The 23,777-nt window shown below is 39.6% G+C and overlaps 1 pseudogene; it reads right to left on the bottom strand.

Moving 5' to 3' along the window:
- Positions 1 to 5,486: 5,486 nt before the first annotated feature.
- LOC128099565 (60 kDa heat shock protein, mitochondrial-like) lies at positions 5,487 to 9,269 on the bottom strand (annotated as a pseudogene).
- Between the last annotated feature and the right edge of the window lie 14,508 nt (positions 9,270 to 23,777).

Genomic DNA, 23,777 nt, shown 5'->3' with positions numbered 1-23,777 from the left:
AGAGAAAGAGAGAGAGAGAGATTATTATCACACAGATAAAAATAAACAAAGAAGCTCCTGTACATTTTTTTTTCAAGACCATAAAGGAGAATTGCTTTACTAAGATCCTTGTAGTACAAATGACTTGGTGTTTTCAAGTTGCTCAAGTGTGAAGTGTACAGAGGGAAGCTCCCTGTAGATCTGTGGGACAGGTGTAAGGCACAGTAGTTTCTCCCAAGAACTCCTTCAGGGAGCCATCTCTAGCCCTGATGAGGGAGACCAGAATGGGGTGGCAGTTCAAATTCCATTGCCCAGCCAATCTCCTGAGACTTCAGACAGGGAGCTGTTTTTGACAGTGGGTGCTGTTGTGGACTTATGTCTACGATTAACATGGATGAGCTTGTGTCCCTTTGACGGTGCGTGCTACAGCAAGGGACATTCAGGGGATGAGGCCTTCAGTCGCTAGCTCAGCTTCTCCAGTTCCCTGAGTTGCTCTGAAGCCATAAACTACTTCCTTGGAGGACAGGGGATAGTAACCTACCCTCATTTCTTATGGCTTTTAAAAAATTATTATTATTTTTGGTTTCTTCGAGACAGGGTTTCTCTGTGTAGTTTTGGTGCCTGTCTTGGATCTCGCTCTGTAGCCCAGGTTGGCCTCCAACTCTCAGAGATCCACCTGGCTCTGCCTCCCGAGTGTTGGAATTAAAGGTGTGTGTCACCAACCTCTGGCTCTTATGGCTTTCTAAAAAAGAGAGAGTAATATTTGTAAAAAACAAACAACTCAAAAAACCCCAAAGTCTCATGATATCTAAGAACTTCAGGCACATGACTAAAGAATAGTGTGTTTTCTGGATGAGATGATGACCAAGTGGAAGTTTTCTGAAGTCTTTTTTTTTTTTTTTTGCAATCTTGTTTAAAACACAACACAACACACACACACACACACACACACACACACACACACACACACGATTTAACTAAATGAAAAGTAGTTGTAAGTTTAGAGACATAAGAGAGTTCCATTTCAGTAAAGCCCAACAGACAGTGAATGCCACTTAGTTACTTCATACTTAGTTATTACTGAAAATCTATATTAATTAGGAAGTATTCCCAGAGATGCTTGCACACTGTGGAAAAGTGTAATTCAACATTAAGCTCTTGCCTCCCTTTAAAGGAGCAAGAAGATTTTGTCCTAAGCATTTCCAGTAATTTATTCTAAAACTCTTTTGATTTCAAGTTAATTTTTTTAGATTGATAAAAAAAAAAAAAAAAAACCAAACAAACAGGGGAGAAAGAAATCTGGTTCACAGCCTGAATTATGCTAAAATAAACTAGTAATTTAAACACAGTGTTTTTTCCGAAGCCTGATTAGTGACTGGCTTAACTTTTGCTCCTGAAGTGTATGCGTGCATTTCATGTATTGATGACTCTTTTAATCTTGTAAGAACCACATCCAGCAATGAATCACATTCTTCGAGTGAATAATTCAGTCCTGACGCCAACCTCAGAGGGGGAATATTGTGGTCATGCTGTCTGAACAGTGTGGTAGCTATGGCTACCTATATAATTCTTCCCAATGGAAAAAAAAAGTGACAATGACATTAAATTTAATCAGGTTTCCCTTTTCTGTGGTTCCCACTGGGATGAGCCACTAGTGTCCTGCCTTAAATATTCAATGGCCTTCCTGAGTAGTTTGCATGTGTTCATGTACCGGGACAATGTCCTGCTACTTCAGAACAATAGATCTGTCACACAGTGCCCTTGCAACTGGGTGTGAGGCTGGCTAGCACCGCTGAGCACAAGGTTTAAGGACTGGGCTTTAATCCAGGGCACATCTGAAGTCTCAGCAAACACTAGTAAGGAAATGTACATATACACTGAGTGTCCTTGCGTAAAAATCTGCAGGTGCTAAATGAGGATGCCGCTCAGTTTTTCAGCCTCAGGGCAGTGGAGGACCTGGTGCTGAAAATGCTCTCATGGTTGAAAACCTTTGAAAAAACAAACTAAGCAAGTATTTAGGAACCGAACTCACATCTATGCCCCATACTTCTGCAGAACACTCAACAGAGAGCACTTTCTTTTAAATTACAAGCATAACTTGCAAATATTTTATATCCATTGTGTGTATCTAGGAAGATTTTAAGCTGGATGCTAATTTTCAAAGGATGAAAAATACCAAGAGAACCTGACTTCAGTCTTAGTGAATGTTCACATTGGATCTGTGACATTCATCTAAAATATCCCTGGTTGCTCATAACTTTGGTACTTGCAGATACAAAGGAAAACGCAAATTAATTTCTATCTTCTCCCCCACCACCCACAGGAGCATAAAACCAATCGACCATTAAAAACAAAAACCAATAAGCACAATTCTATATTTCTAGGAAAGAATTAAGAATTGTACATGACACTTTCTGCTTTGCAGACAGAGTAAGCCCATCTTGGGCTATGTTTAATTCTAAAACCTGGCCAGGAAAGTTTTTGAATAGTGTTAATATCCTTGGGCATCGTAATTATATAACTTTTATGCAGTATTTAAGTGTTGTACAGTTACAATATAATAAGATACTTACATATTACTTTCTACAAATATATATAACAAAATATGTAATGGAGGTAGAAATGAAATGTGTGGTAAATAAAATGTTTCTTTGTTTCTCGTATTTCTTATCTTATTTCTTCTTATCTTTGTTTCTTTATTTCTTATCTTTTGCGAAATGTTAGGTTGCATTGAAATCAGGCTCTTTGTCTCAATCAATAGGCATGTTTAATTTCTACTAACATCAATTTCAAGACATGAAAATTATTAGTTCATTGCATAGTTAAAAGGAAGATTCTTTTACAGATTTGTGTTTTAATTCACAAGGTAGTTTTTGAAGATGGATAATTTGAAATTGTTTCTAATGTCAAGATCACAGTCAAAGAAGTAAGCATCTCATGCATGGATGTATCAGAAAATCTTTTTCTAATGACATATCAGTGACCTCAGAGTCATGGAGGAGTTCAAGGTCAGCCAGTGAGATGCTCATGGTGGTCAGCTATTTTTGACTGACTGACACTTGTTTTTTAATCTTTGAGAATGTGATTTCATGTTTATCAAACTTTGACATAAGGCATTGTGTACAATATAGAAATGGGGACCCTGTGCTATGGCTTTCCAAAATAAACTTGACACACAATATATTGGCATCCTCTTTAGGACAGATCAGTGTCAAAGGGCAGGAGGTCAGGAACGAACGGTCTTACTGAATAGGTTTCAATCAGAGAAGGCAGAGTCCCCAGGAGAAATGCCCTTCCAGAGAGCCTCATTTGTGGACGCCAGGCACCGCAGCTCAGCTCTCTCCACTTCCCCTGTTATTTGGTGGCAGGATGTTAGAGTGAATCAGTAACTTGTGCATCTATACAAGGGTGACATGAAGTCATTATTTCCTGTAGAATGGAAAAGAGTCCAGAGAGTTTCATCAAACCTAGAAAAGATAGTAGTAGGTAAAGTTTGTCTGTTTCCATGTTTCTTTCTTTCTTTTTATGTTTTGAGACAGAATCTCATTATGTAGCCCTGGCTAACCTGCAACTTCCCATGTAGGCCAGGCTGGCCTCACACTCACTAAGATCTACCTTGTACCATCATACCTAGTCTCGTTTTAATTTTTGTTTGATTGTTTAATTTATTTTGGAAATTTTCTCAAGGAGCCAGCTGGCCTTGAACTTGCTGTGTGGCAGAAACTGTCCGTGAACTCCTGATCATCTCGTCTCCCCTTCCCAAGTGCTGGTACTGCAGGATTGTGCCACCCACTGTGCCTGACAAAAGGTTGTCTTTATGTCACCTTGAGCCTCCTTCGGATTCCTCTTGACTCTTTCATGCATTTTGGCCACAAGGTGATAGATAAATATTTAGAGCAAGTTACTTCACTTGTCTGGCTTATTACAGGATTTGATTGCACAAAATCCTTGACTAACAAGGAAGAGACCAATAAGAAATTGGAATGTTGCTCTGCACACTTCCAGATTTGTGCACTAGGTTGGTATTTCTTTGCTACGTCTTATACTGCAAAGAAGTCATTTTAAAATTATTTCACTTTGAGAAAGAAAGTTTTTGAAAAAGGTCACCTTACATAAAACATATTCTCTGGACAACAGTACGATCAAAAGTCTAAGGATATTATAATGTCCATTCTGGTTGCCAGACATTTACACCCAGAATATTTAGAACACAACCATTTTCTTCTTGATTACTAATGGTTTAGTTAATGTCTCATTCAAGGGTGTGTTGTTACTGTTGTCCTGAACATTTGGAATAAATGTTGTCATGAACATTTATGCTCCCCTGTCCTAGCATGTATCTTGGAAAAGCAAGAACATTCTCCTACAAAATCTCAATACTGTCTTTTCTTTTCTTTTCTTTTTTTTTTTTTTTTTTTGGTTTTTCGAGACAGGGTTTCTCTGTGTAGCTTTGCACCTTTCCTGGGACTCACTTGGTAGCCCAGGCTGGCCTCGAACTCACAGAGATCCGCCTGGCTCTGCCTCCCGAGTGCTGGGATTAAAGGCGTGCGCCACCACCGCCCGGCTCAATACTGTCTTTTCAATCATTTAGCATTACTATAACAATAGGCTCAAATATATAGTTTATATTCAAGTTTCCTCAATTGATCTCCAAATGACCTTATAGAGCTATATAGCTTCCTGGTGTGCCTTCTCCCTCTGCCCCTCCCTTCCCTTCATCACTTTCTTGGTGTCTTTAAAGTCTGGATCCAATCAAGTATTATACGCTGCATACACTTATCATGAAATTATTTAAAAATTACATCATTTATTTATTTTGTATGTACATGTGTGGGTGTACCTGTACTGTGGTGTATGTGTGGAGGTGGAGGACAATTTATAGGAGTTGTTTTTTCCTTCAACCACGTGGGTCCTGGGCAGAACTCAGGTTGCCAGGCTTAGTGGCAAGTGTCTTTACCCATCCAGTCATCTTGATAGTGTTCATTAAGTTAAAGAAGGAATATTTAATTTTCTTTAACCTAGAACATTCCCATTCCCGGTATTGTCTTTTATAATTTTTTTGTGGTAAATTCTTCTTGCTCAGGGATAACACTTTGGGTGTTATGGCCTTACCCTGATAGCCCTGTTGATGTATTTATTTTTGCTTTTTGAAAAATTTAAACAAAATTTTCTTACAGAGGTCACAAAATTGGATACTTCCCTATTTTGTACACAATTGTCCTTCCTCTCTATAGATATCTGTTCCTGAACTTTTCATCTGGTGGCAGCAGGCACAAAAATCCTAACTGTAACAGAATTGGAGTAGAAATGCCTCAGTGATTTAAGTTGAAAGTAGGACCCTGGAGTATGGTTCTTGCCCCTAGTACCAGGAATGTACAAATGTATTTATTAAAAAATACAAAATAAATTATCTATAGGCATGGACAATGACAACGGTAAACCATTGTATACTGTCAACTGAAACCAGTAACTGATGGATGGACCAGTCTTTCCTTTAGGCATTTTCTTCAACTGAATTCTTGGAAATTATTCTTGGTGAGCAGTTTGCTTTGAGCTTCCTTGAGTTTCCTGCCACAGTTACAGGGAATGACAAGGTACTGTTTTGAGAATTCAGATATGTCATCTCCCACTGTGCCCATCTTAGGTTCCTTCTCTTTAGGTATTTCTGTCACTGCAGGTTCTGCTACAGTCAATAGAGAGGCTTCCCCACAGCAGCCAGTAAAGCAGTTCTTATAGTCTTTGTTGGATCAATGATTTCCTTTCCTACCTGCTCTGGAATGTTTTTCTGTATGCTGTGAATATGTGTTGCTCCCATTAAATAAAGCTGTATTGGCCTATAGCAGGACAGGATGGAGGCAGGGTCAGAGCAGTTGCTGTGAGCCGCTGCCAGGAGAAGCAAGATGTGAGAGAACAGGTAATGCCATGAAGCCACGTGGCAATGCATAGATTAATAGGAATGGGTTGAGTTAAGATGTAAGAGCTGGCTAGCAAGAAGTCTGAGCCATAGACCATACAGTTTGTAATTAATATAAGCCTCTGAGTAATTATTTTATAATCGGCTGCTAGAGCTTGGGTGAGAAAGATTCATCTGGAGCGTAGGGCTAGGCAGGACTGAGAAACTTCTCCCTACACCTACCATGTTCACAAAACTCCCAAGAATAGCATCATAACCAATTCTGAGAAATTGCAGAATTTCTCTACTATCAAATATCCTTCAACACCTGATTCTTTGCAATAGACACTACAGGAATTTTCAGGACTCTTTGAATAATTTGCACACCAACTTTCTGGTCTTCATTAGCAGGCTTTAATGAGTAGAAGGCTGGAATGCATCAAGGCAGAGTGCAGCTCCCTCCTAGAACAACACCTTCTTCAAAAGCAGCTAGTGTAGCACTGAGGGCATCTATAACTCTTCCTTCTCATTTATAGCAATATCACTTGTTCCTTCTGCCTTCAGCACAGCTATTTCAGCTATTCATTCAGCTTTTCCTCTTCATTTTCACTAGCTGTATCATTGCCCAGTGATTTCTTCAATGCATTTTTCAATTTGAACATTGTCATCTTTAGTGGCAATGACCTCTCTGACTTTCCCTAAGTCCTGAGCTTGAAAATCTTTAAGATTTAGATTCAACCCATCTTCTCCAAGTACAGCACCACCAGTAGCAATAGACATATGTTTAAGCTGGTTCTTTCTATTGTCCCCAAGTCCTGATGCTTTGACGGCTGCAACCTGAAGACCAAATTTTACCCTGTTCAAAACCAGTGTACTTAGAGTTTTTCTTTTTAACATTCCTAGCAATTATGACCAAGGTCTCCCAGTGAGTACTGGAAATTTCTAGAGGAGGTACAATGGACAGAACACTAGAAATATTCTTTCACTCAACTGAAGGTAGGCATCTTGGGATTCACATTTCTGACCTTTTACTGTGTTAGCAAAATATGGGGAACTAGGTCTTTTGTGGAAGTTTGAATAAAAATGACCTTCATAGGCTCATGCATTTGAATACTTAATCATCAGGGGGCAGCACTACTTGAGAAGGATTAGGAGGTGTGGCCTTGCTGGAGGAAGTGTGTCACTGGAGGTGGGTTTTGAGATTTCAAAAGCCAAAGCCAGTCCCTCCTAGCATGTCTTTTTCCCTGCTGCTTGTGGATCTGGATGTAGAACTCTTAGCTACTTCCCCAGCACCATGTCTGCCTGCATGCCACTATTGTCCCCTCCATCGTGATAATGGACTAAAGCTTTGAAATTCTAAGCAAGTCCGAATTAAATGTTTTCTTTTATATGAGTTGCCATGATCATGGTGTTTCCTCACAGCAATAGAACAGTGACCAAGACATCTTCTATACAACTTCGTGCCTTCAATAACTTCTAATTTATTATCCAGTGTTTTTTCATCTTTCATTGTGATGAAACCCTTCCTTCCAACCTTTTTCACTGCATCAGAAATGGTGTTTCCATTTCTTGATCTCCCTTTGCAGAAATTTTAGCAATCTGAACAATTTGTTGCAGGTTTAGACTGCTTTTCAAGTTCAGCAGTTATAGCATCACTAGCTAGCATGATGCATATTCTGATTCCCACTGTATTAGCTGCTTTACTGTGCTGTGGATATTGCTCTGTATGCTGTGTTGTGTTGCTCTGATTGGTTGATAGAGTGCTGATTGGCCAGTAACCAGGCAGGAAGTATAGGTGGGACAAAGAGAGAGGAGAATTCTGGGAAGAGGAAGGCTGAGTCAGGAGTCACCAGCCAGACACAGAGGAAGCACGATGTGAAGGCAGAACTGGGAAAAGGTACCAAGCCATGTGGCTAAACATAAATAAGAATTATGGGTTAATTTAAGTGTAAGATCTAGCTAGCAAGAAGCCTGAGCCATTAGGCCAAACAGTTTAAATAAAATAAGCATCTGTGTGTTTATTTGGGTCTGAGCAGCTTTGGGCCTGGGCAGGACTGGAGATAATTCCAGCTATATTACTGGTCCTTTCAAAGCAGTGGAGTGCAGTGGAGCATGCCACATCAGTAGCAGTGTTGTGTCAGCCCTAGGCTCTTCATTTGTGATATCAGGAACAGTCACACTATCTTTTCTTACTTTGGGACTTCTCCAGCTCTGTTCATAATCACTGCTTTTCCCTTTGACCCCACTCTCAAGGCTACAGCATCACCTAAAAGGTTTATACCTTGAAGTGTCAGGGCAGAGCTGTCCATACCAAGTTTTATATCTTTGACCTGAGCCTGAGTGAGATAAGGAGCCAGTGCTTGGGCGGCACTAGTCTCATCAGGTAAAGCAGTGAGGCAAGCCTCCGGCAGCCAGTGTTTGCTTTCTTTGACGCAGGGTCTTCTGTAGACCAGTCTGCTCTAGTGATGTTTACATAGCTGAGGATGACTCTGAACTCCGGTCTTCCTTTTCCCATGTTCCCAGTGCTAAGGTGACAGGTGTGTGCCACCACCTCTAGCTTCCTTGTTCCCTGTTTTAAAAGCCTGACTCTAACCTCTTCAGGCCTATCGCTTTGCAGATAAGCTTCTGTTAACGCCAATCAGAGTCAATTTCTGTGGCTTGAAGCCAAGAATCACGAATTCTGCAAAAATAATACCTCCTTCTTTTCATTTTTTTCAAACAGTCATTCTCAGTGTAGACCTGGCTGATCTGGAACTTGCTTTGTAGATCAAGCTGGCCTCCAACTCAGAGATCCATCTGCCTCTGTCTCCTGAGTGCTGGACTAAGGGTGTGTGACACTACAACCAGTTCCAAAATGATAACTTCTTCGTGTTCTAAAAAATGAGAGCTAGTCTCTGAATATATTTCTATTGAAGAAAGTAGAAAAATATTAAAGTTTACCTGATAAGTTGCAGAGCTAAAGAGAGAGCTTAGTAGACAGCGGCATTTGCTGCCAAGCCTCATGACCTGAGTTTAGTTCCTAGAACCCACATGGTGGAGGGAGAGAGTTGACTCCCTCAAGCAGTCTTTTGGTCTCCACTTGCATGTTGTGATACATGTTCTCTCCCACACCTCTTTTTTTCAGTAAATAAATAACAAATTTAATAAAAATAAAAAAAAATCAATCCAAGGATGAGGATAAAACTCCATACTTAGGAGAAAAGAACACTACCCTATGAAAATCACTGATCTAATCTAAATCAATAATATTTATATCAACCAATAGTATAAATACTTGGAATAAGCACCACATACCCAGTGCTGGGGTTTTATTTGTTGTTGTTGTTTTTTTTTTTACTTTCTTTTGTAGTGGTGAGGCTTTTTTTTTTTTTTGGACACAGGCTCTTACCTGTCCCATGATGGTGGTGGTCCCTGATTATCCTCTGCCTCAGCCTCCTGAGTAAGCTAGAGTCACAGTCTTCCATGACTGAACTTCACTACCCTCTATGTCGATACCTAACTGTCTTGTAACTATTTATTGAAGAGACTATTTTTCCCCATTGAATAGTTTGGACACACACTTCCAATCCCAGCACTCTTGAGGCTGATGCAAAAGGATCAATTCAAGTTCCAAGTCAGCCTGAGCTCCATAGCAACACTAGTTATTTATAGTTGTGTTAGTTATATTTCTACTGCTCTGATGATATCCATTCTCTAAGTCTAAGGTAGTTCTAGGGTGGGGATTGGAGGTGTTGGTATGTGGTGATGGTGATGGTGAGCTGTGTGAGTGTGTGTGGTTTGGGGACATCCGAGAGGCTGAGACAAAAGGAACAGGAGATTTTGAGTTTGAGATCAACCTGGCTACGTAGCTACATTCGGGTGTAATGACTTGTGTCTGTAATTTCAACCCTTGGGAAAGAACCTAACGCAGGCCTACTGGTAAGTTCTTGGTAAGTTCTCATTACATAGAGCTCAAACTGCCTCATACTTGCTGTGTAGACCAAGCTGGATTTTGGATTTTCAGGAGGTGATCTTCCGGCCTCTGCCTCCCCAGTGCTGGAACTGCAGCCATGTGCCACCATGCTATGCTTTGCACTGAGTTTACTTGTGAAACTGCTATGTTAGCGGCGAAGTCCACGAGGAAAGCTAGGAATAGTAGAGGTGACCTTCCCCATGGAAGACCGCATCAATTGATTGTCTAGTGCCCAACAGTCAGCTTTGAGGTTTCAGAAGCCCATGCCAGGCCCAGTCTCCCTCCGCCTGAAGATTAGGATGTACAGCTATTAGTTACTCTTCCAGTGCCATACCTGCTTGCTTCCTACCATGATGATCTTGAACTCATCTTCTGAAACTGTAAGCAGGCTCCCAACTAAATGCTTTTTTAAAAATAAGAGTTGCGTTGGCCATCGTGTCTCTTCACAGAAATAGAGTAGTGATTAAGACAGGTATCTTGCCATTTTTCTAGTGTCTTTCTCTATTGCTTCCTTGTTAGGACTGAAGTTTTCACTGTAGGAGTCTTTCACTTTCTTGGATAATTTTGTTCCTAGATGATTTGTTGTTATTATTGTTGTTGTTGTTGAGGCTGTTGTGAATGGAAATGTGCCTATGATCTCCTCTGTGTGTTTTTTGTTGGTGGATAGAAAAGCTATTGATTTTGTGTAAGTTGATTCTGTGTTTTGCCATAGGGCTGAATTTGTTTATCATTTCTAGAAGTTTTCCGGTAGGATTTTTGGAATCTCTACTGTATAGTACGATGTCATCTGCGAATAGGGATGGTTTGACTCCTTTCCCCATATCTGTCGCTTTAATTTCCACCTCTTGCCTTATTGTTCCCCCTACTACTTTGTTTACAATGTTGAAAAAGAGTGTGGATAGTGGCCAACTCTGTCTTATTCCTGGCTTCAGTAATATTGCTAAAAACTTTCCTCCATTTAGGATGGTGTTGGCTATGGGTTTTTTATTTATAGCTCTTATCACTCTGGCCATATATCTAGGACTTTTATTATGAAGGCATGCTGGATTTTGTCAAAGACTTTTTCTGCATCTGTTGAGGTGATTATGTGATTTTTGTCTTTAAGTACATTAATGAAGTTTATTATGTTGAACCATCGCATATGTTGAACCATCCCTGCATTTCAGGGATAAAGGCAACTTGGTCATGTGGATAATCTTTTCCAGTGTATATCTGTATTCTGTTTGAAAGTATTTTATTAAGCAATTTTGATTCTATGCTCACCAGGGATATTTGACTGTAGTTTTCCCTTTTCGCTGTGTCTTTAACTGGTATTGGTATTGGACTGATACTGGCTTCATGAAAGGAGTTTGGGATTGTTTCTTCTCTGTGTTTCTTCTTCTCCTCTTCCTTCTCCTCCTCCTTCTTTTTCTTTTGAATAGTTTAAGGAGAAGGATTGACTATAGATTTTCTTTGAAAGTCTGGTAAAATTTTCCTGTGAACCCATCTGGCTCTGGACTGTTATTAACTGGAAGGATTTCTATTACTATTTCAATCTTATTTGCTATGGGTCTGTTTAGATTGCTGACTTTTTTGTTTAAGTTTAGAGGTATGGCTAAATCTACAAATTCATCCATTTCCTTTAGGTTTTCCAGCTTAATGGGGTATGGGTTTTAAGAGTATTTCCTTATATTATTCTGAATTTCTTTAGTGTTTATTGCAATGTTTCTCTCTTGATTTCTGATTCTGGTAATTTGAGTCCTTTCTTTCTTACTTTTGCTTAGTTGGGCCAAGAGTCTGTCAGTCTTGTTTATCACCTCAAAAAAAAAAAAAAAAAAAAAAAGAAGCAGCTTTTAGATTCATTGATTCTTTGTATTGTTTCTATTTTATTGATTTCTGCTCTGATTTTTATTATTTCTGGCCTTCAATTAGATTTGGATTTGGTTTGTCCTTGTGTTTCCAAATTTTTGAATTGTATCATTTGGCTATTTATTTGTTTTCTTCCTGGTTGTTTAATGTAGGCAATTAGAGCTATGAGTTTCCCTCATAAGACTGCTTTCAATGTGTACCAGAAGCTTTATTTTGTTGTGTTTTCATTTTCACTTATTTCCTGGAAGTTTTGATTTTTTTCTTGATTTCTTCTCTGACCCAGTCATCAGTCAGTGATAAGTAGTTTAATCTCCATAAGTTTGTGCATTTACTAGAGATTTGTTTGTTGTCAATTGTAAGTTTTATTGCATCATGGTCAGCTAGGATACAAGGATTTCTATCTTTTTGAATCTGCAAAAATTTGTTTTGTGTCCCAGAATGTGGCCTAATTTAGAAAACCTTCCTTGTACTATTAAGTAGATTGTGGGATTTTGTTTGTTTGTTTTGGCGTTTGAGTGGGAATATTCTGTAGATATCTGTTAGATCTATTTGATGCATGATGTCAATTAATTCTGATGTTTCTCTGTTTATTTTTTGTCCAGAAGACCTGTGTATTGGAGAAAGTGAGGTTTTAAGTCACCTAATATTGATGGAATGATATTAATTTGTGTCTTCAAATTCAGCAGTATATTTTTAGATAAAACATAGCACCCCTAAGTTTGATGGATATATGTTTAGGATAGTAATGACTCCTTAGCTAACTCTTTCTCTGATTAGAATGAAGTGCCCCTCTCTCTTTTCTGATTGGTTTTAGTTGAAGTCTATTTAGTTAGATATTAGGATAGTGATGCCTGCTTGCTTCCTGGTCCCATTTGTTGGGAGAACTTTTGCCCATCCTTTTACTCTAAGTGCCTGTCTTTATAGACAACAGATAGATGAATTTGGATTCTTGACTCACTCATTTAACCTGTGTCTTTTGAAGGAAGAATTGAGGTCATTGATGTCTAAAGCTATTATTGAAATGTGTGTATCAATTGTGGTCACTATTCTGTTGATTTTTGTGTTATTCGTGTTCTAGTGGTACTTTGTGTTTTAATAAGGATGGTTTTGTATCTCTTTCCACAGTCTCCCTGCCATGCTCATTCCTCTTTTTGGCTAGAAATAATGCTTCCTGTGTTTTCTAAAGTTTGGTTTGGTTATCCATTTCTTAGGCTGCTTATACTATGAAATTTTTTCTTTCTTCTTTAATTATGGTAGATAGTTTTGCTGTATATATTAGTCTAGGCTGGTCATCAAAGTCTTCTAGGACTTGAAATGCATTGCTCCAGGCTCTTCTGGTTTTCAAAGTTTCCATGAGAAGTTGCCTATTATTCTGAATGGGTTTTCCTTTATATGGGACTTTATATATATTTTTTCTCTTCTACCTTTCAATACACTTTCTTTGTCATGCATACTTACTGTATATTTATGATATGCCGTGGAGATTTTCTTTTCTGATCTTGTCTATTTGGTGTTCTGTGTGCTTCTTTGTATCTATATAGGTGTTTCTTTCCTTAGTTTTGGAAAGTTTTCCTATGATCTTGTTGTGAGATATTAGCTGAGGATGTGTTACATTTATTTTTGCTGTGGAAGATTTGTTTAATGATGCAAAGATGTGTTTCATTCTTTTATGTCTCATTTGCTAAACTCTGTGTTACTTTGCCTGTCTAAAACACCTAATTGGTCTAATAAAGAGCTGAATGGCCAATAGCTATGCAGGAAAAAGGATAGTTGGGGCTGGCAAGTAGAGAGAATAAATAGGGGGAGACATTTGGGAAGAGAGGATTGAGTAATGAGAAAAGGAGGCAGAGTCAAGCTAAGGCCTGGAAGTTATAAGTAAGAAAAAGCCTCTGGTGTGATTATTTGGGAGCTGGGTGGAGCCCCCCCAAAAGGCAAAGGGCCAAAGACTAAAGAATAAAAACAACCAACTACATTTAATCTAGTCCATGGTAGTGAGTTGGGAGTCTTCTTCCTCATTTGTGCCTATAATTTGAAGGTTTGGTCTTTTTGCATGGTGATCCACATTTCCTGAATATTCCTTTCCTGTTTTTTGTTTTAATTTTTATATTCCTTGCTTATTTCATCTAGGTCTTCTACTGTTCTTCAAGCCCTGGCATTCTATCTTCTGCTTGATTCTTTCTACTTGTAAGGCGTTCCTTTGAATTTTCAAGTTTAGTTATTGGGGTTTTCAATGCCAACTTCATTTCAGCTTGAGTCCTCTTCAATGTTTCTAAATCTTTATTGAATTCTCTTCTCAAATCTGGACTGTGTTTGCCATTTCCATCAGCTTTATGCTTGTGTTTTCTTGGGTATCACTCAGCTGTTTGTTCTCCTTAAGCTCTTTCTCAAGTTCCTTGAGTTGTTTCTTTGAATCTTCTTCAAGCTCCTTGAATTATTTGATGAAGTTTATGATTCTTATTTTAATTTCTATGTCCTGGGATTCATCTAGATATTTCTCATTGGCAAACATTCTACAGGACTGATCGACTTTGGAGATAAGATACTGGCTTGGTCTTACATATTGTTGGTATTTTTGTGATAAGATCTGGGCATGTGTTCTTTTATTAGCTCTGAGTCTGATATTGACTGAACAGGTTGGGAAGAAGAGAGGATCTGAAGACTGGGCCTAGAGGTTGGAAATGGCTTGGGTGGGATGCAGTCAGGTGGACAGAGAGGGCTGAGCTGGTGTATAGGATGTGCCTTCTGGTCCAAGCCTGTAGTGTGGGGGTAGGTCTGATTGGGTGGCTAGTATTGATGTGGCATGGGAAGGGCTTGTAGGTTGGGAGATAGGTAGTGAGGAGCCTGGCAGAAGCCTAGAGATGAGTTGGGATTCAGGCAGGGGAGGCCTGGCTAAGCTACTGCACTGGATGTAGGACCTAGACTAGACATAGTGGGCTGGAGAACAGGTATGGATGGGAGGTTAGGGACACTACCTGGACTGGACCCCAGAAAAGGAAATAGGAGGTCTGGCTGGGTGGAGGAGTTGGATGCTGTGAATATGGGACCTGTGGGTGGTGGCAGGTAGGATGGGTCTGGGCTAGAACCTGGAGAAGGAAATTTATTTACTTTCTGAGTACAAGCATGTAAGTATGTGTGTGGGTAAGCATATTTGAATGTCAGCCAACTTTCAGAATTCAGTTTCTTTTCCATCATTCAGGCTCTGGGGATTGAACTCAGGTCATCAGGCTTGATGACAAATGCCATTACACACTGAGCCCTCTCACCAGTCCAGAAAGTTCTCAAATTTCTGTAGAAGAAAGAACTCTAATGTTTGGAATAAAATGTGCAGTGCAAAAGATAATGGCAGACTAAACTCTGCCGAAGAAAACAGTGAACTGGAGACAAAGAAATTGTCCAACATGACACATGGGCACACTTAAAGGAAAAAAGTGCTGCTGAGATCAGTTCATTACAGCACAACTTCAGACAACCTATCATCCTTACAATTTAAGTCCTTGAAGGAAAGAGTGGAGAAAAAACATCTAATAATAGTAGCTGGATTTTCTCCATTTTATGAAAACCATTTGAGAGCTCTAAGAAGCTTGACCATCCATAGTCCCAGGAAACAAGAAAAACATAACAGTAAGGCACACCATAGTCAAGTTGCTCAAAACGAGTGATAAGAAGAAAACCTGAAAATCAGGCAGAACAACAGCAAAAAATGATGGCTGATTCTTTTCAAAACCCACTGCATGTAAGACTGAAACAAGGTAACATCATTGAGGGAGGAAAAAAGAGAACATAATTAGACTTCCATACCTAGTAAAAATGTCTTTCCAAAATTGAAGAAAGGAGGTTGGAGCTGTGGCCAGAGAGAGGGATCATCCCTTGAGGGTACTTGCTGCTCGGTTGGTGGTGCATGCCTTTAACACTAACACTCAGAAGACAGATGGGTCTTGAGGCCAGCCAGGTCTACACAATGAGTTTTAGATCAGCCAGAGCTACATAGTGAGGCTCTATCTTAAAAATAAAGAACAACAGCAGCAACAACGACAAAAGAACACTTCCTGTTCTTGTGGAGGACCTGGGTTCTGAACCTAGCGCTCTCCTTGTGGCTCACAAGCGTCTGTAACTCCAGTTCTGGAGGATCTGCTGCCCCCTTCTGGCCTCTCCGGGCACCAGACATGTTATTGGTATATACATAATCTTACTAATTTTTTGTTTGTTCTGAGTGTGTGTGTGTGTGTGTGTGTGTGTGTGTATGTGTTAGAGAGAGAGACACGGACAGACAAGGGAGGGAGGGAGGGAGGGAGAGAGAGAGAGAGTGAGAGAGAGAGAGAGTGAGAGAGAGAGAGAATGAAGTTGGAGTCTGGAGGAAGGATCTGGGAGGCACTGGGGGAGGGAAACATGATCAAAATATGTGGTACGAAAATATTTAAAATAAATATTTACAATAAAAATTAAAACAATCTCCCCAAACAAAACACATCTTTAAAAAACGGAAAAGAGATAAATTTTTGTTTTAAGGATGTACACATTGGAAGAATTAGTCACAAATCTGCAGACCAAGAAATACTATGGGTGGTACTCCATGATGTGTCAAAACAAGACCACACAAGAAGTAGATCCAAAATTGCCCACTGCAAGGGTAATACACGATCTACTGGGATTATGTAAAGCTTTGAAAAGGTAATTGACTGGTAAGAAAACAGCAATGTCTGTGGGGGTCCACATGCATGGAGAAGGACAGCAGAGAGGTCAGAAGGGAAGACACGGAAGCCCTGGCTTCTGGTGACATGATCGTGGTTAAAGGCTTACAGCTGGAAGTGGAGAGTTAAGGATGAGCGCTCTAGGCCCTTCTGCCATGCTACCACACCACAAGAAGCTCCCGCCACAGAAAGAGGCAGGATAGGAAAATAACCTGAACGCATTCGGAGACAAAGAGAACCAAGAATAGTGGGCTGAATAGAAAGCCAGTGTGGAATTGGTTGCTTAAAACGACCCTAGTAATAACTATGTTTCAATGACATATAACCGTTGTTGAAGTTCCCAGCAGCTGGCGGGGATCCTGAGATATGTACCAATTGACTTTCTTATTGTTGGGTGAGTCTCTTCTCTCCCTTCTCCCTCCCCCTCTTCCCTTCTTCCTCTTTTAGCAGTACTGAAGATCAAACCCAGGGCCCTGTGAATGCCAGGCAAGAACTCTATGGATTGAGTTTTATTTCCAACCCCTCTCTCCCATTTTGTATTTGTTTTATTTTGAGACAGTGTATTACTAAGTTCTTCAAGCTAGCCTTGGATTCACTCTGTATTCCAGGCAGGCTTTGAACTTGTGATATCTTGCCTCAGTTTTCCTAGCAGCTTGGAATGTAATCATTGTTTGTAGGACAAACATGCCTTTGTAGGACAAACTGTGATTTAAAGTTTTGACTAGCAAGTCCTTCCATGCCTTGTTAATGTTCTGGAAGTTATCGATTGTTGTGTGCTGTTTATGGTGAAGAGCTCTGGGATGTAGCGTGTCAGCCATGAAGTCTGAATTATATACTACTATTGTCTTTTATTTTTATTTGTGTGTGTGTGTGTGTGTGTGTGTGTGTGTGTGTGTGTGTATCTTGTGGGTGTATGCCACATATGTGTGTATCCAATGAGGACAGAAGAGGGTGTTGGATCTCCTCAAGCTGGAATTACAGGTGGTGCTGCAAACTGAACTCCTGTACTTTGCAAGAGCAGTGTATGCTTTTAACCTCGGAGCCATCTCTCCAGTCACTCACTAGTATTACTCTTACAAGCATATTTTTTCCCAAATATGAGTCATTCAATTACTAATAAAGAAGTCATCATAGTTTGCTGTTTTGATACTGACAAATAGGATTCCTTTCCACAAAACACATACAGCATCAAAATACTGCTGTAGAGAAAGAATAATCATTGTACACTATTTTATTTTAGCCATAAAGTCTTATTTATTGATGTCAACTGTACTTGAAAAAATTGGTGTGGAAGTATTTAACTTGTGGCATTTATAATTTCAGTAATTCCCAGCTGTTCTCTTATCTGTCTACCTACTGTTTTCAAGGGGACCAGTTCACTGTCTGTTGGAGACATTCTGGCCTCATACATCATCTAACCAACCGTACCATAAAGAAAAAAAGAAAGAAAGAAAAGAAAAAAACAACTCAGGCTTTCATTTGCCCTGGTGCAATGTCTCAGGCACTGTGATTTAAAGTTTTGACTAGCAAGTGCAAAATCCGATCAGGTTCCAGTGGAAGTTATGTGCCCAGCTCGGCCTTTGGCTTCTAATTGAGTGGCACAGTAGGTGTAAATTAATACATCACAGCAGAGCTCTGCTGCGGGTGTAACTCCACTGTGTCTGCAGCCGGTTCCCAGAGGGAAAGTTCTTTCTGGTGGAGCCACCCCTTGGTGCTTGTGCCTAAACTGTAAACATTCCTCCCTGGCTGCAGCCTGTGCTCCACTTCCAGATTCTTTGTAGAGCTTTTAAGAGAGGTCCGATGTTTGGTTTCAGGTAAGAAGTCATTGATTGATTTTTACATTGCTAATCATTAGGTAACCTCTGTTACTGAGGTTTGAAAATTTGTATTTTGGGGAGGTATTGGCCAAAGATCTGATAAATATCTTGAAGTTATTTTAAGGGATACGAGGAAGTGCTAAAAGGTTCTTTGATTCTATATTTAGGGAAAAAAAAAGAATGAAAATGGAAATCAATGAATATTACTAAAACCAATAGCAACCCATTTTCTAAAAAAATTGTCTTTAATGGCTGCATCTATGTGTGTGTCAACCAAACCATTCTAGCAAGTCACCATAGAGTCTGAAAATTAGAATTTATGATCGTCCTGTTCATTACAATGGGGCGACAAAAGTCCAGTTGTTCTAAATGCCATAGTTAATGCCCAAGTTGTGCCTTATTGTCCAGTACTCAAATATTTAGTACTTAAATATCAACTGTTCAAGAAAGGAAACATTTCCAGTAGGAAGGATAACATGAGCAGACTCACGACCAAGGTGTGTGATGGGGGAACTGAAGAGGAAAGGGTGCTTGCTTCTGTTTGCACGTCCGTCAAGGTGAGGTTGTATGAGACAAATTATTTCTACATACTATTCATGGAAATACCAATTGGGGCGAACTTACATATGGAGTGACTTAGTAATATTTTTCAAGAATTAGCTTGCACATGCCTTTGTCTCAGGTATGCCAATGTTGCAATTTTATCTGCCAGGAGCTAACACTCAAGAAAATATATGCACCGAAGTTGTTTTCAGTAAGTTACAAGGAGAAAGTTGGAAGCAACTTACACATGCATCGGTAGAGATCTGCTAAATAAATTATGGTGCAGTTATGTGTGCAATAACTGCACTATTGCAAAGAACAAAGTTTAGTTTTATAAGAGGCAACTGAAGTTTCTCACCCTGTAGATCTTGAGTGCAATGATGACTCAGAGTAGTAAGCACGTTATGCTTTTATACGGCAAAATAAATGTCCACATGCGTATCTGTGTGTCTGTGTATTGGTATTTTGTAAATCTTTCCCAAATTTCTGTGACAAGGTTCAGTTCAGGGTGTGAGACGGAAAGTTGAAGTGGAGAGAGATATCTGTTCACTTCTAGTTTACTACTTTCGTGGTTCATTTTATTTATTGGTCATGATGGTGCACACCGTTGATCCCAGTATTCTGGAGGCAGAGGCCAACTTGGTCTACATAGCGAATTCCAGGACAGTCAGAGCTACAAAGTGAGACCCTGTCTCAGGAAAACCAAAATAAATAAAAAAATAAAAATTAAAAATAATAAAATAAAAATATTTGTTTCCTTTTTAAATAAACAATTGTAGTCAAATATAAAATTGAGCTTTTTTAATACAACACAGTGATAAAAAGAAGTCAGGAGAAACATAGACACACAAATTCATTAAAATTTTATTCGAATGTGTGACCCTAATGATGAAGCAATAAACTGAGACTTGACAATTTTTTGCTCTGGCTGGGATCTTTTAAATTAGCTTGATCTTATTGTTTACTTTTGTTTTCTGAAGAAAGAAACCATTTGTTCTGATCTGTTACAAAATAATTCTGTTTTACTAAGGAAATCTTATATGTTGCCATCAAAGTGAGAAGAATTTAGTACTTTTTTTGTCATGTTAAGTTGTTGAAAAATAATAAATGATTAAAAAGTGACAGTCAAGTTTAACCTTGGAAATGACACGATTATTTGTGCAATTAGATGGAGAGTAGACAGGGTACCGCGGGATGCTGGCTGCTGTCCTGGGGGATGCGGGTGGGAGGATAAGCCCTCTTTTCTTACGGAACTTATCCTCCGAAGATGGAGCCCAGGATGCTGTGATTTACGTAAACATTTGTTCACTTTTGGTTACTAGAGGAAATTCAATTCAAAACACGTGAACCTGTTTATACTTATATTTATAATGAATACCTCCATAACCCTTGTCTTAATAGTTCTTAGTTACAGTTTTGATTATTATTTTATTTCTTATCATCTTTCTCATTGCATTTATTTATATTCTTCATCTTTTCATTTTGGAATTGTGTTTAATCATTCTAGAATGGCTAGGGTTACAGTACATGAGCACCTATAATAATCCTGAGTGTTCACAGATGAAATGTCTACCAGTTGTTCTTAACGAGAAGCTATTTCTATTCTCTTTTCTTTCTGCCCAACCAATAAAACATGTAAGAATCCCTCCTCCTTCCTCCACCCCTCCTCCCTCCTCCCTTCATCCTTCTCTTCCTTTCTTCTTTCTTTCCTTCCTTCCTTTCGTTACTGGTATCAAACCCAGGACATGACATGAACTATGATGTCATTCTTCTCTTGAACTTCATACCCAGCTCCTTAGGTCATTTTTGGTTATAATGACTCTGGAGTGGTGCCTGCTGCTCTGACCCAGTGGGTGGAAGCTGGGGATGTTGTTAAACCTTTTCCACTGCACAAGAACACTTCTAACGAAGAATTAACCAGTCCTGACACTTCACATTAGTTCTGAGTTTGAGACCCTACTAATTGTGTGTGCATATGTGTGTGTGTGTGTGTGAGAGAGAGAGAGAGAGAGAGACAGAGAGACAGAGAGAGACAGAGAGAGAGAGAGAGAGAGAGAGAGAGAGACAGAGAGACAGAGACAGAGAGACAGAGAGAGAGAGAGAGAGAGAGAGAGAGAGAGAGAAGATAAAGTTTCCAGGTGAGACTTAAATTTTTTTTATTTATTTTGAAGGTCATTACATGAGTATCCAACCAGGCTGACTAGACATCTCAGTTGAATTGACAAGGTTTCAGAATGTCCCAGGATCATTTCAACTGAGTGCATCTGCAGTAATTTTTCTGTGTTTATCTGAGTGATGATTATAAGACAGGAAATGACCTGAATGTGGAAGCTCAAGAGACTGTATTCTCATGAACAGGCACCAAGTCTTAAATTCCCCACTAATCAGATACAAGGAAAGGCACTTTAAGTGAAATTCTCATTGACTGTTATAAATTGTTGCCCTTCAGGTTTCATTGGTATAAAGTCTGACTGTTTAAAACGTGGTGAAGGACCGTTAAAATGAAATTTGACTGACATATGTGTTTAGGGTTTTTTTTTTTAAAAAAAAACAATCAAACCTGGCTCATTATTTATGTTATTTGCCTCACAAGTCACAAAGAAAGCCTTTTTAAAGGGGATCAGGGAATAGTAGTACATACTTATGATCTAGTGTTCAGGAGAATGATAGGGTCATGAGTGCAAGGTCAGCCTACCCTATCTAGCAAGATTCCATTTTATAATAAATCAATAAAACAGAATAAAGGAGGGAACAGAGTACTTACTCAGTTTCCACACATGTAGGTTATCTCATTTGTAAAGTTTTATTTAATGTTTACGAATTTTTTCCTGCATGTATATCTGTGCATCATGTGCATGCCTGGTATCCTCGGAGGCCAGAAGAGGGCATCAGATCCCCTGGAACTGGAGCTATGAGAGTCGGTGAACAGCTATGTGGGTGCTGAGAATTGAACCTGGGTCCTCTGGAAGAGTAGCTAGCTCTCTTAACCACTAAACCATGATCCAACTTCTGGTTTTCTCATTCATATACAGACAGTTCTGACATCATATTGTAGCAGGATAGTAAAAACAAATGTGCAAAATGATCTTCATGTTCAATGGACAATGGCTGTGCTGTGATCTACTGGTGTTTTATCCCATCTTCAACGTCTGTCTATAGGTTATACATGCACTACACATATGGTTGTGAGGTATACGGCTGTACATATACATGAGTGTACACATAAAAAGGCAACAAACAGTAAAATTAAAATTTAGCACACAAGCTTAATACATTGGAAATATTGTTGAGAACTGAGATATTTGGTTTGTTTCTAAAAACTTGCCAAGTTTTAGGACTGGGCAGATGGCTCAGTAGGCAAGAGTGCTTGTTATGTGAGCATGAGGACCTGTATTCAAAATCCTCAGGACCCATGCAAACGCCCAGCATTGCCCATAGCCGTTCATGCCTGTAACCCCAGCACTGTGGGAAGCAGAGATGGGAGGACCACTGGGGCTTGCTGGACACCAGACTAGCTTCACATCCAGTGAGAGCTCCTGTCTTAGGGGGCTGAGGCAGAGTGACAGAGCAGGACACCCAATGCTCTACTCTGTCCTCTGTGTGAACATGCACATGCAAATCTATGAGTACCCCCCACCCCACCCCTGATTACCAAGTGCAGTTTACACCATACTTGTATTCCTTGGTGACTTCTAGTAAGGGATAAACATCCTTTTTATGCCATATGAAAAATTACACTCTTTTAAAACTTGAGTTAGCTACCAACATATTATCCATCCCATGTACTCAAAGTGTTTCCAAATCTCTCTGAGGATTACCTTTATGTGAAATATTTAATGGATTTATTCTCTCTGGGACATGCACTCCACGTGTGTGTGTGTGTGTGTGTGTGTGTGTGTGTGTGTGTGTGTGTGTGTGTTTCTAGTGCCAATGTCTCACTATGAAGCCAAGGCTGGTTATGAAGTTAACCTTGAATTTGTCGTCATCTTCCTGCCTCAGTCTCTGTGATATAATTCATGGCACAAGCCACCGTGTTCGGCTTGCGCATGTTATTTTTCTAATGTGACATTAGGGTTAAACGTTTTGGCTTATATGCTATTTACAATTTGTGTGGCTCACTGCTGTGATAGTTCTTTAAGTATTAAGTATCGAACAGATAACACTGAGAAATAATCAAATAATACTAAAAGATTTTTGTACTTTTCTTTAAATACTTTAATTTTGTCGTTAACTATGTAGATATATGTGTATCTGTGTAGGGATTTGAGCATGAGAGTGCATTGCCCTTGGAGGGAAGGTGACGGCATAAAACCTCATGGATTTGGAGTTCTACTCAGTTGCCAGTGCAGGGACCTGAACTTGTGGCGGCACAGGTAGTGCTCTTAACCCCTGAGACATCTTTCCAGCTCCTACTTTTCTACTTATATCTTTAGTAAAACCAAGACGAGCATTAAAAAAAATGAAACCTTTTGTTTTGAGATACAGATCTACAATATGTGGGAAGTCATAAGAAGATAGGATAGAGTTCATGCCTTTTCATTTCCCACCTCTTCCTCTTCAGTATTTGCTACCCCAGAAACTAATGCAATGGCAAAACCTTGAACATGCATTGCTATGGACATATGTAGTTCAGGCACTAAAAACATTCTAGATGACATTCACGTATTTAAAGTTTTGTATGTATACGCACCCTGGCGCACCCGTGTAGGCCAGAGGAGAACCTGCAGGCGTCCTAGGGAAAGAACTCAGGTCATCAGGTTTGGTGGGAAGCTCCAGTACTTCAAGAGTGATCTCGCTGGCCATGCTGGCTCATTTTTACTACACATGTAGATTGATGTGACCACTGCTGAGATCAAGACGTAGCACTCATTCCTCATGCCGCCGGTCCCCTCTTGCCTTCCTTTTAATCACACCCAACACCCTTCCACACCAAACAACTGGCAACTAGTGATCTGTGGTTTTGTCTTTTCAAAAATGACTAGAAATTGTCTCCTTTTTTGCTGGATGTATCCTGTGCTAAGGGTTAGTCTGAATGTGTGATAAAAGTTTATGTAAAA

This window comes from Peromyscus californicus, unplaced genomic scaffold (genome assembly GCF_007827085.1).
Source record: "Peromyscus californicus insignis strain IS unplaced genomic scaffold, ASM782708v3 Scaffold_6__1_contigs__length_162567912, whole genome shotgun sequence".
In the NCBI taxonomy this organism is placed as follows: Eukaryota; Metazoa; Chordata; class Mammalia; order Rodentia; family Cricetidae; genus Peromyscus; species Peromyscus californicus.
The sequence above is the reverse complement of the archived record's forward strand: the minus strand, read 5'-3'. Positions and strand labels throughout refer to the sequence as shown.